At 38.9% G+C, this 13,056-nt stretch overlaps 1 protein-coding gene across 1 annotated transcript in view; it reads left to right on the forward strand.

Moving 5' to 3' along the window:
• C10H1orf87 (chromosome 10 C1orf87 homolog) overlaps nt 1-13,056 on the forward strand; it is a 77,314-nt gene that overhangs the window by 2,641 nt on the left and 61,617 nt on the right. The window lies entirely within an intron of this gene.

Here is a 13,056-nt window from a genome sequence, read left to right on the forward strand (position 1 = left end):
AAGAAGTCTCTAAAAAGAAAAATCACAAACTAATAAAGGATGGAAAACAGAAATCTTCCTGTGTAAGCACATTTAATTCAGATTTACTGTAGGATATGTGGAGAGGATGGAATGGTATGTCAGACCTGAATGTGATCTTCAAGGTATAAATCAGTGTATTAATTTTCTAGGGCTGCCGTATCAAATTTCCACAAACTGAGTACCCTAGACAATACAGAAATGTATTGTCTCACAGTTCTGGAGGCTAGAAGTCTGAAATCAAGGTGTTGGTACAACTGTGCTCTGAGTCTGAAGCTGCCCAGGAAGGAGAGCTTCTAGGTCTATCTCCCTGCTTCTGGTAGTTCTGTGGCTCATGGCGCATAACCCATAAGATTCACATGGCAGTTTCCCTGTATATATGTCTGTGTACAAATTTCCCCTTTCTATAAGAACACCAGTCAATTGGATTAGGGGCCCATCCTATTCTAGTATGACTTCAGTTTAACTGATTACATCTACAATCACCCTATTTCCAAATAGCTCTGAAGTCCTGGAGGTTAGGACTTTACCCTGTGGGCTCCTGTAACACCATTAAGGTACTGTTACACTCTATGACCATTTCCTGTGCATTTCTGTCTCCTCCATTTAGCTGTAAATCCTGTGTGCACCACTGTACCCTCACCACTGAGTACAAAGTCTTATACACATTGAAAGCCTAATAAATGGCCTAGAACACAATGGATGCCAAGAAAAATAAAGATCTAGAAAGACAATACTTGGTTGCTTTAAATCCATGTCTAAAGCCTATGTTGCTAAAGTAGCATTATATGTTACCATGGAACCCTGAAGGGTACTGTTTGATAGCTCATGGAGAGGAAGACAAGGCCAATGGACAGGAGACAAGTATTACCATTTTTCTATAAGAGGATAAAAGTGTGTAATAAAACCACAAAGCCTGAGGCAATCCCTGGTAAAACTGTAGGCCAAAGAATTAAATATATTAGTTGTGAAAACAAAACATAAAAGTGATGGTCACTAGGAGTTGGTTCATGTTGACTAAAACCAAATGATGCTAACATGGTAGTGATTGAACAATTAATGTCAACATGGCATATTGGAGGTGGGGAGGTTGGAGGTTGACCCTGTTTTTAGTCAACAACATTTTTAAAGATTTTATTTACTTATTCATGAGAGACACAAAGAGAGAGAGGCAGGGACACAGAGGGAAGAGCAGGCCCCCTCCATGGAGCCCGATGTGGGACTCAATCCCAGGACCCTGGGATCATGATCTGAGTTGAAGGCAGATGCTCAACCACTGAGCCACCCAAGTTCCCCAGTCAGCATTTTTTAATCCATAACTGAAGGAAGACAGATCACTTCAGTAAACATGTAGGTAGAAGAATGCTGGAATGCCTCGGCAGGGACAGTTTGAGCTAAAACTGACAAAATGAATCCAATGGAGATGGATGCAAAGTCTGTCTTTAGAGAGTACATGTAAATGCTTATATGGAATAAATGTTTGTGTTTTACTTGTGAAATAATAGAAAATATATCTGTTGGTTTCTGCTCCCAATTCCCGGCACAGAATCCCTAAAACTGTTGCAGTTTCCTAACAGGTAAGAGCACCAGGTACATCTCTTGACCTAATATTTGGTCTTTGACCCTGGTTCCTGATACAAAGCTTCTAAATCCCTTGGGATTTCCTGGGTGATGAGATGTCTCTGTTCCCATGAGTATATTCTCAATGGGCTGTGGGCTGCTTCAGGATGGAGGCAGGCTGGTCACCAGAAGGACTAAGCCATGATTAAAAACTTTGAACTTAAAAAAAAAAAACAAAAAAAAACTTTGAACTTTCAACCCTACCCTCCATCCTCTGGAAAGGGGAGAGGGGCTGGAGAGTTTATGATTGAGCATAACTATATGATGAAGCCTCCCTAAAAATCTCAAAAGTATGGGGTTCAGAGAATTTCCGGGTTGCTGCACATGTCTATGTGCTGGAAGGGTGGTGTGCCTGGAGAGGGCACAGATGTTCCACGCCCTTTCCCACCTACCTAGTCCTATGCATCCTTTCTATTTGGCCACTCCTAACATATTTTTTTATAATAAATTAGTAATCTGGTAAGTAAACTGTTTTCCTGAGTTCTATGAGCTGCTCTAGCAAATTAATCAAACCTGAGAAGGGGGTTGTGAGAATCCTAATTTATACTGGGTCTATCAGAAATACAGGTTATAATAACCTGGACTTGGGATTGATGTCTGAAGGAGAGGGGACAGTCTTGTGGGACTGAGCCCTTAACCTGTAGGGTCTGTGCTCTAGGTAGGTAGCTTCAGAATTGAACTGAATTATAGGGATACCCAGCTGGTGTTGAAGAATTGCTTGCTATGGGGAAACCCACACACATTTGGTGTGGTAGTGGTAGAGAGTAGAGGATAAAATGGAGTGTTTTCCTCTTTACATTTCTGTTTGTGCTCAGCATGAGCTGAAAGTATCCACAGAGAGGGATGTGGGAGGCCCAATGTATTCAGAACTGTGTATGCCACCTATGCAGTACTATACTTTCTTCTGCACGCCACATTTTAGGAGGGACCCTGGCACACTAAAAGTGTGGGTGCTAAAGGTGTAGTATGATGGAAGATCTGGGGTGTGAAATGTGGCATAGGGGAACATTTCTAGAATCTGAGGATTGAGTTGTTAAATAAAAGAGGACTTGAGTCCATTTCAAGAAATGCCTGTGAGTAGAGATGCTTCCAGTGAATAAAGTTGGCCTCTATAGTTCCTTCCAATGCCAAGAATCAATGACCCAAAGCAATTCATTCCATAGTACATTGCTGTTGGTAGAGTATTGTTAAGTACAGGGGAAGCTGGCTGCAAACTTTTATGGGAAAGGGTAGCAAATATTTGTAATAATGTGTGTTGATATTTATAGCTTAGAAGTATAAAGTTTTGGTATTTCCCCACATGATTACCTTGGAGCGCATCTTCTGTCATTTTTGATACCCCAAACCCCTTCTTCTTAATACATTATTTTTTTCCTTTCTTGAACTTTTAAAAAGTGCTAATTTTAACAGTTTTAGAAATTAATGCATATATGGAATTCCATCGACATCCTTTCCACAACATTAATGAGTACTTAGTGAGTGTCAAGCCTTGAGAATACAGCAGTATACCTAAATTTCTAACGATGGGAGACACATGGCAAGCATCTGAGTAATGACTGTTCAAGTGAGCATAATGCCATGAGGAAAAATAGAGGAAGGTCCTAAGGGTGTAATGGGTCACAGAGGGTGTTCCCAGAAGGTCTGTTTGAGCAAGCGGCATTTGAACTGAGACATGAGCCAGAATTCTCCAGTGAGAATTATCCATGGTTAGTTAGCAGTGAGCTGGCTGGGGTTGGCCCAACTTTATCCTGGTGGCTGTGGCTCGCCAGACTCCAACTTTCCATAAAACTAGTAGTTCTAGTTTCTTTTTCCTGCTCCTGTCTCAAAAGAAGAGGCTGCAACTTCCCACAGCTCTCCAAATATTAGACATCTGGCTCTCCCGGCAACTGCTAGACACAGCACCTGCTACAAACAGCACCTAAATTGACCACCTGGAGCCCAAGCAGATTTTTTTGTGTAAGGCTGCCTTATGCACACTTCATAAGGAGTGACAGAACATGGCTTTCCAGTATAGTACCCAAAGATCAGGGCACCCACGTCACTACTGCTATCCTGCCCAGGAGGTTCAGGGTGTACCAATTACACCACAGGTGTTCACCACGATCCTGGCACTTCCGAAGATGCCCAGAGCATAAACCATGCAAATCCCTGAGGAAAGAGCATTGTGGGCAGAGGGAACAGCAAATAGAAAGCCTCCTGGCATATTTAGGGTGGGGCAAGGAAGCCAATGATGGTGTAGTAGAGGAACAAGGGGAAGAGGGATAGGAAATGAGGTGAGAGAGACCACCAGAGGCCATCACTGGCCCCGTGGGCCATGGTAGGAACTTAGGATTTGTTCTACGTAAAATGGAAAGGGATTGGAAAGTTGCGAGCACCAGAAGTCACAATCAAAAATTCTTTCTAAAGAATGGTTCTGACTACTCTGTGGAGGATAAATTGGAAAGACATGGGTAAAAAAGAGAACACCATTTAGGGAGTCATTATGGTAATCCATGCAGGAGATTGTAGCAATGACCAGTTATAGTCTCTATGTAAAACCTGGATAAAACTGTGATTTAAGAATTCAAGTACCCTACTTACTCTTCATAAAAAAGAAATAACTGACCAGAATACCTTATCTTTGTCTTTTGCTTTGCTTGCTATGTAATCTACACACCTTAATATCCATTAACTCAGTCTTTCCTTAAAGCAGAGCAACATCAGAGCACACACTATTATGTCTACTTTCACAAGTTCAAAGCGATGGCATATTATGTTAAAATCATACTTCTCTCATGTCTTTTTTACTATAGGAAGCTGTTTATTAATCTCCTACAATGGGTTGTTTATTACTATTATTATTATTATTATTATTATTGGCACTGTGAGGAGTATAAAGAAGCATGAGATACTACTTTAGACCTATGCCTCTAGCACAAAGCATAAGCATAAAACTTTCAGTAAGAGTATATGGCATTATGTGAAAGCAGTGTTATAAAAAAGAATAGGTGCCTATCAATTCTAAATATTGTGGCTATGAGTTAAAAGTTGTTACTTTACCATTTGAAATTCTATATTAAAAAATAGAATAAAAAGTAAACGGGAAAGGCAAAACACTATTTACAACATACATAACAGGAGAAAAATTAAACCTGTTACTGTATAAAGAGCTCCTGCAAATCGATAAGAAAAGGACAAACAGCCCAGTTTCATAAAACAGTAGAAGATATAGACGGGAAAGTCAAAAAAGAAGAAATAAAAATAAACACTAAATATGTGTCTGATGAGGGTGGGGGAGATTCAGTCTGAATGGTACTAAAAAAATTAATCAGCAACGAGGCATTATTTTTACCAATAAAACTTAGAAATATTTTTTATAATGGAAATATCCAGGGTTGACAAGGATTTAGAAAAAAGAGTACTCATATGGTATTGGGTTTTTGTTTTTTGTTTTTTTTTGGTATTGGTTTTTAAGTATACTTATCATAAACCTTAAAAGTGCACGTACTTTATGGTGATATAACTGGGTGTTATATGTAAGTGATGAATCCCTAAATTCTACTCCTGAAGCCAATATGTTAACTAGCTAGAATTTAAATAAAACCTTTAAAAAAGTGTATGTACTTTGCATAAGCTCTGTATCTATGAATCAATTCCGTAGAAACAACTGAAATCAATATTTTAATTAACTAAAATTTAAATAAAAACTTTTAAAAAGTGTATATATTTTTGGCATAAGATCTCTATGAATCAATTCTGTAGAAACAATTATAGATGGATATATGGTTTGATCTCAGAAATTTACATAATAATGTACAAGCCCGGGTCCAGTAGAAAACAGTTTACATAATTCAGATTAGGATGATTCGAAAAGGGTTTGTTTAGAAGAGTAAGAGAAATCCAAGGTGTGGTGCACGAACCACTAGCAGAGGCAAAGTGTGACCAGCCCTCAGTCTGCAGAAATGGGAAGAGGGGAATGTCACTGAGGAGGGAAAACTCTGCCGCTCAGGGCACCTTGGGACATGTAGTGACCTCTGAGCAAGAAACACAAGGAGCTTAGGGCAATGTTGTAGGGACAGAGCCATCTCCTGCCAGGGCTATGCTTTGGCCCAAACCAGCCACAATCAGAAGGCTTGAGAGCAGATCATTACTCCACACAGAGCAGCTTCCTAGGGTGAGGAAGAAGGCAAGGAGCTAGCAGCAAAGGAACACATCCAGTAGGGCAGCAATATTTAATTTAGTAGAAATTGGGGAACAGTAAATGTTCCACAATATAGGACTAGTTAAATAAACTCTTGTACATGCATGCAGTGAAATACTCTTTAGACATTTCAGATGCCCTCACAGAGATAGAAGTATCGATGTGTAACAATATCTGCATTATACCGTGGACTGGAAATTCTTTTAAGAGATTATAAAATAATATAATCCTAGTTTGGTTTAAAAGCAAAACAAAACAAGTTCTTGTGTGCCTATCTGGAAATTTTCTATAAAGAGGTCATGTAATACCTTGCCACCTTGAGTTTAACCACTTATAATTTTGAGAAAGCACGGATTTATATTTGTATAGTACACTTTTTTTTTAGAACTTAAATTTTTTAGAGTAGTTTGACATTCACAGCAAAATCGAGAGGAAGGTACAGAGGTGCCACATCCGCCCCCTGCCCCACACTTATTCAGGGTCTCCCCCATTATCTACATCCTCCACCAAAACAATACATTTGTTACAGTTGATGAACTCACATGACACAGCATAATCATCTCAAGTCTATAGTTTACATTAGGGTTCACCCTTGGTGTCTTATAGTCTAAGAGTTTGGATAAATGTATAATGACATGTATCTGTTATCATAATATCATACAGAGTATTTTCCGTATGATATTGCCCTAAAAATCCTGTGCTCCATCTATTCATCCCTCTCCTCCTTCCCTATGGTACACTTTTTAAATCTACGATCTCCTGATACCCTGATTTAGTTCAACCTAATTAAACAAAATGACATAGCCAGAATTATTACTCCTCATTCCTATAGACCACGTGGATGTACCCAGAGGATGGTCCAGAGAGAGAACTGTTTGTGCTGCATCCTCTCACAATATGGACAGAAGTCCTGGCTCAGAAACTGTGCCTCAAAGTGCTGAGATAATTGGGGGAAAGGTGAGCCAGTTGCACAATCACTTTGCTTAGACTTGCAAAAGCAAAACAGGCTAGAAGGCAGTGCAAAGGACATTAAATTTCAAGCTGATAAAGGCTGGCTCAAAGATTTAAAAGCAGCACAGTCTGCAAAACTCCTGGGTGAAATCCACTTGAGGACATCATGATGAGACAATGCTTTGGGTTTGTTTGTTTTTTTTTTCTGTAAAATTTTAAAAAGTAATTCTGAAGAATTCTGCTTAATCAGAGCAGATTTTGATACTAATTCATCTGCTTTATTTTTTTAAGTGGGTGATTTCTAGAACTTGTATTCACTGCTACTAGTAAATTGCAAGGTGGTCAGTTAGATTACATGATCTCTTTTTACCTATTTAAAGAAATTTTTCTCAGTTCTTGTGTACTATAAAACTGTGATCTTTTGAACTTTAGTTTTGCCTATAAAGAAAGTTCTGAGGTTCCAAATGAATGCATCCCTTCTGTACTCGGGTGATGAGGGAGGTGTTTAAAAAGGAGATAGTACTCTACCTTATGGCTAACACAAAATTACCATTTGTCAAGGGTGGACTGAAAACCAGGTTCAGTGGTAAATATTTCATACATCTTATTTTGATAAGGATTATTTTTCTAACCCCACAGATAAGAAACTGAAAATTAGAGATGTGAAATAACGTGCCAAAGTCAAATCACATCTGCAGCTAGAGTTCAAAATCAGGTCCATGGAACAGATAGCTCATCTCCTCAACCACTATACTATACTGCTTATAACTATGCACAGATTTGGCACAATTATGAAAATGACTTTCTTTTTCACTCTCTATGCTGCTGTTTCTCAAACTTTAGTGTCCCTAGAAATCATCTGACGTTTGCTAAGGATACAAATTTTCTCGTCCTGTTTTCAGAAATTCCAATTCAATGAGCTCAGTGTTCTCCAAGTTTGTGTTTTATTATCCAGCACCCTGCATGATTATCACCCACCTTAGGTGGTCTGAAGTTCAAAGGTTAGAAATCACTGTCATTTTCTCCCAACACAAGCACTTCATCCAATCTGGGGTATTCTTCATTTTATATGTAGTTCCTTTGTGAAAGAACATTCCAAAATGAAGTAAGCATTTCTAAGAGAATCACTCAAAACAGGAAGGGGAGGATATTGAGGAAGCAAGGCCTGTACACTGTCTCCTGTTTCAATATTTGAAACACCATGGACTTTTGACTTTTGTCAGTTGCAACTAAACAGTGCGCCTCCACCACCTCCTGGGACACATCCTCCTGCTTTTTTTTTTTTTTTTTAATTTATTTATGATAGTCACAGAGAGAGAGAGAGAGAGGCAGAGACACAGGCTGAGGAAGAAGCAGGCTCCATGCACCGGGAGCCCGATGTGGGATTCGATCCCGGGTCTCCAGGATCACGCCCTGGGCCAAAGGCAGGCGCCAAACCGTTGCGCCACCCAGGGATCCCCATCCTCCTGCTTTAGACTGAAACAGATAACATGTATTATCTACCAACTAAAGAGCCACTGTGTCTTAGTTTAACTCTCTCAGTACCAGTCATAATTCCTTCACAACAAGTTATGTAATCTTCTGGGTTTTGCCTCTGGAAACCTGCACTCTCTGCTTATAATTTGGAGCACAGTTTCCATTTTGGTCAACTCTGAGGCACCTGGGTGATTTAGTGGTTGAGCGTCTGCCTTTGGCCCAGGTCATGATCCCAGGGTTCTGGGATTGAGTCCTGCATTAGTCCCCCCACAGGGAGCATTGCTTCTCGCTCTGCCTGTGTCTCTGCCTCTCTGTCTCTCATGAATAAATAAAATCTTAAAAAAAAAAAAAAAACTCTTTTTGGTCAACTTTGTGTCTCCAAGATTGCAATCCCTCAAGACCTCAAACAAATGCTTTTGGTTGCTTTCTAGCCTCTTTCTCTCAGCCATCACCTTCATGGAATCATTTCTACCTTTTCCTTAAGCAAATTTGGTTTGAAATTCCTCTATGATATTCTTTATGCATACTCTATTTTTTCAGTTATCACACTATTTTTCATAAATTTAAAGACAAAACAGCCCATTGGATGCCCAATATAACACGGACCAATGAGGTAGTAATGCATAGCTGAAAGACAAGTCAGATAAAAGAAAACATCCACCATGGTATAAATATGTTTCTCATGCTGTAGAAATGCATATAAGTGGAGAAAGAAGGATGCAGAAGAGTAGGTGTGTTGGGATATCATTTTCTAAAAGCTAAAAGTACATCATACAAAGAACAATTGTTGATTGGGTGGGTTACTAATTTTGTATATTAAATAACCCAGACAAGATGCCTTTATATATGTTCTTTTTTATTAACACTTTAAAAGAGAATAAAAATACTATTGTTTTAAACATTTTGTACATATGGGCATAAAAGTGAGGAGTAATGTGGAAGAAGGGGTATATGCTTTAGAGCCATGTAGATCTGGCCATGAGTCTAAGATTTCTGTTTGCAAGATGGCCTGAATAATGTACTTAACCTTCCTGATCATCATTTTTTCATCTGCACAATAGTGATAATCATACCTATTTTTCAGGATTATTAGGATAACATGAAAGAATTTATATAAATGTGTATGTGGTATCTGAGACATATAAGCATTTAAAATGTTAGCTCATAATTCCAATGACAAAGATATGATTCGGGCATAGTTTTAGGAGTTCAGCACTTTAAAAATCTTTCTGAAGACTAACTTTCTATGATAATAATACGAGGCATGGCTCTCTGGCATTTAAAAAAAAAAAAAAGGAGAGAAAGAAGAAGGAAAAAAAAAAAAACCCTCACACTTCGTCACAATAACATTTGCTACATTAGCACAGACTTCACATTTCAGCTTCCCCATGGAGTTTAGTGAGAGTTTCAGCTGCACCCCCCTCCCCAGTCCCATTTTATATTTTTATTTTGTTGTTGTCTTTTTAAAAAAGGAAAGTCTGGTTGTGTTGATGATTATCTGCTATGACTTCCAAATAAGAACATGCTTTCATTTACTGAAATTAGATCCCCATTCACTGAGTTGGCACACTCAGGACTGTCTTCTCCAGAGGGTTGGAGCCCTGTTAGATGGCGCACAGTTGGAAATTGGTGGCACTGAGTCTCTGCCAAGGCTGGCAGACCTTTAAGATGGCATCTGGTGACCTTTCTGCTGAGCCCCCCTGGGTCCTCCATTTGAGATTTGATGTTCTCGGCAGGGGTGTAATCCAAATCAAATGTGAGATCTGGTGAGCTGGAGTTACATGGGAGGTGGGCCGATGGGAGGTCTCCGCACTGCTTTGGGCAGAGGATGCTATCAGACGCCCTTGCAATGTTTCCCTCTAACCTCGAGACTCAGCTCTAGTAGAGGGTGGCACTGTCGGGCTGGTTTGCAGGAAAAGCCCAGTGTGACAGTGAACAACTGAACAGTTTTCACCTCATTTATTTATCATCCAGCAATACCGTAATCCTCCCTAATTGCTGTAGTTCCAGGATGACACTAAACTCCTCACAGCGTCCCTGAGAGCAGCAGCTGAGGTTGGAAGAACGTATGAAGAAACTGGTTGTGCCTTGCTTCCAAGACAGTGTTGGTGGCATCTTTCTTTCTTCTTTCGAAATGGCAAACTTCTATTTTCAGTACTTCAGGTAGATAGTACACAAGTCTAGAAGAAAGAGCTGTGAGTTTGTGAACAGCATAACAACCAGTGTGTGTTGACAAATTGTTTGCGCTAACAGGCACATGCCGTTTCTCAGCTGGGGAGTCATTTTCATGGTAATTTTAAAGTGCTATGTATGTTTTTTTTTTTTTTTAAAACAGCTTTCACTTTGAACAGATTTAACAGGTTATTTTTGGTTTTACTTCTACTTGTGACTGTTTTAACAGGCAGGCAGATACATTCCACGTTTCTCAGGCAATTCTGTCCTGAGACTGCCCACAAAAGGATTTTGAAAGTGATTAAAGCAAAGCTGATTGTGTTCAGCCAGAGGAGTTAACTCTGTCCCGAACCCATTTTTGCCTTTAAATCTGCACTTTCCTCCTCTTTCTGCTCCTCACCTAGTGTAAACGTCCATGGATTCTCTCCTGACCCTGCTGGAAGTAAGTAGGCTTCTAAGTGCAATCAGGCCTACTTAAGTTGAAATTCCGGTTCTACTACTGGAAAACCATGTACAAGTGGACATATCACATAAACTCTTTGAATCTTAATTCCTTTGTCCTAATGAAAATAATACAAGCACTGACCTATAGGGCTGCTCTGAAGATTGATGTATGTGAATGGCTATAACATGACTGTCATGTAGTTAAATGCTCAGTAATGTTATTTTTGCAACCATTACAAATCATAGTTCTTTTCTCTTTCTTATGAACTTCAACAGCACTGATTCTTTGTAACATTCACGTGACATTGATTTATATACTAATTGGGTATGTTTCATAAATTAAACTCATTTCTTTGAACATGTTATAGAAATATAATGTATCTATCTATCATACATACACACATAAAAGCCCACATGATATATATATATATATGGTCTCACTGAATTTTCACAAACGTGATACACCCTTGTAACAAACTCCAAGATAAAAAAACAAAACAAAACAAAACAGAATAGTATGGATACCATGGAAGGCCCTAGTGTTCCCTTCTGGGCTCTACACCTCCCTAAAAAGGTAACCACTACGTAGAAGCTATCAATCTGACTCCTAGAAGCAAGTTTATACCAGTTGTTAACTTTATTATTTGTGTTATTTTTGGACAGCCAAATTAAGTTAAATTTCTTTAGGTTGGGGATCATATGTCCTATGTCTTCTCTAACTGGAAGAATTATTTGTTAAATATACACTATTGTTCTCACATTCCCATTCTGTTGTGTTATCATTCAACCATACTATCTGGAAAATCCCAGCCCTGAATGAGCCCCACTCTCTCCATCTCCACGAGGACTCCTAGGAAATCTCAGAAAAGAATATACATCCTCTCAGATTGAAGCCATAAAACTGTGGTCTCCAATCTTCATGGCTACCTGGTTGTACCCAGCTGATCCTTCTTCTTGTTGTGATCAGCTCTTTTCCACTCTTTATAGCGGTTATCTCAAGCCATCTGCCACTTCCTTCCCTAGGCCTTCCTGCTTGAGAGCCAACAGGTAGGCATACCTTATATATCAAAGAGAAAAGTCAAACCGTCACCAAATGTACAAATAAATTTGCCTACATCCTCACCTCTCTCCCTACTGTACTACCCTGAGGTTTCATTTCTATCTCTGTTCTCCCAATGATACCCCATCTCACTTTGTTAGGGTTCATCATATTTCATCAATAATATCCTCTTTTTCCCCCTGGCTCAATGGGCTCTTCACCACTGGCATTTAATGTGTTAAAGTCCCCACACGATTATCATAAAGCCCCATCTGAAACCTACATTGCACTCCAGTCACCAACTCCTCTCTCTCCTATCTTGCAGCCAAACCTCTTCACAGAGGTCTTTATACTTCTGTATTCGGTTTCTTGGCCGCCTCTTTCCCCATCCCGCTTCAGTCTGGCATCCACTGGAACACCTACATGTACAGAGGGAAGAAGAGTAAGGGAGATTTAGAAGAACTTCTCATAAGGTAGAAGGGAAACCAGGAGTGTAAGGTCTTGGAAGCAAAGTGAAGTGTCTCCCAGAGACGCTGCTTATTTCTAGCATATTTCTTTTTAGATAAACTCTGTACTTTACCACACAAGCACATATATTATGCACATGCATTTCACATATGTAAGATAATTATTTTTCACTTATTTGTATAACCAGATATGTTCTTGTGTCATTAAATTTCATTCCTATTTTCATAGCTTTATAAATCCTATCATATGAACATAGAATGGAATACTCAGCATATTCACCTATTACTCAATACTGAGAATTTAAAATTTTTCTTCTTCTCCATTTTTCCCCATAATACACAATCTTAAATATTGAATTAATAGGTTAAACCATTGCAGCTTCCTGACTGACTCTTCATATGTTTTATCAGTTCACCCACTATATGAATTATATCTATTTATATGGCCATTAGCATTTGACTTTCTTACTTTTAAAGAAGTTTCCTAAATTTAAAGTGATGTCTTATATAATTGTTTTGATTTGTGAGTCTTTAGTTGTTAAACAAGGTTGAGTCTTTTTAAATTTTTATTATTTCCATTTTCTGAATCATTCCTACAGTTTCTTTTTTTCCTTTTCTTTTCTCTGTTTAAGATTAAACTTAAATGGAGAACTACCAAGATTAAAGAGAAGCCACAGGAGGAAGCACCT

The sequence above is a fragment of the Vulpes lagopus genome, chromosome 10 (genome assembly GCF_018345385.1).
Source record: "Vulpes lagopus strain Blue_001 chromosome 10, ASM1834538v1, whole genome shotgun sequence".
NCBI classification, from domain to species: Eukaryota; Metazoa; Chordata; class Mammalia; order Carnivora; family Canidae; genus Vulpes; species Vulpes lagopus.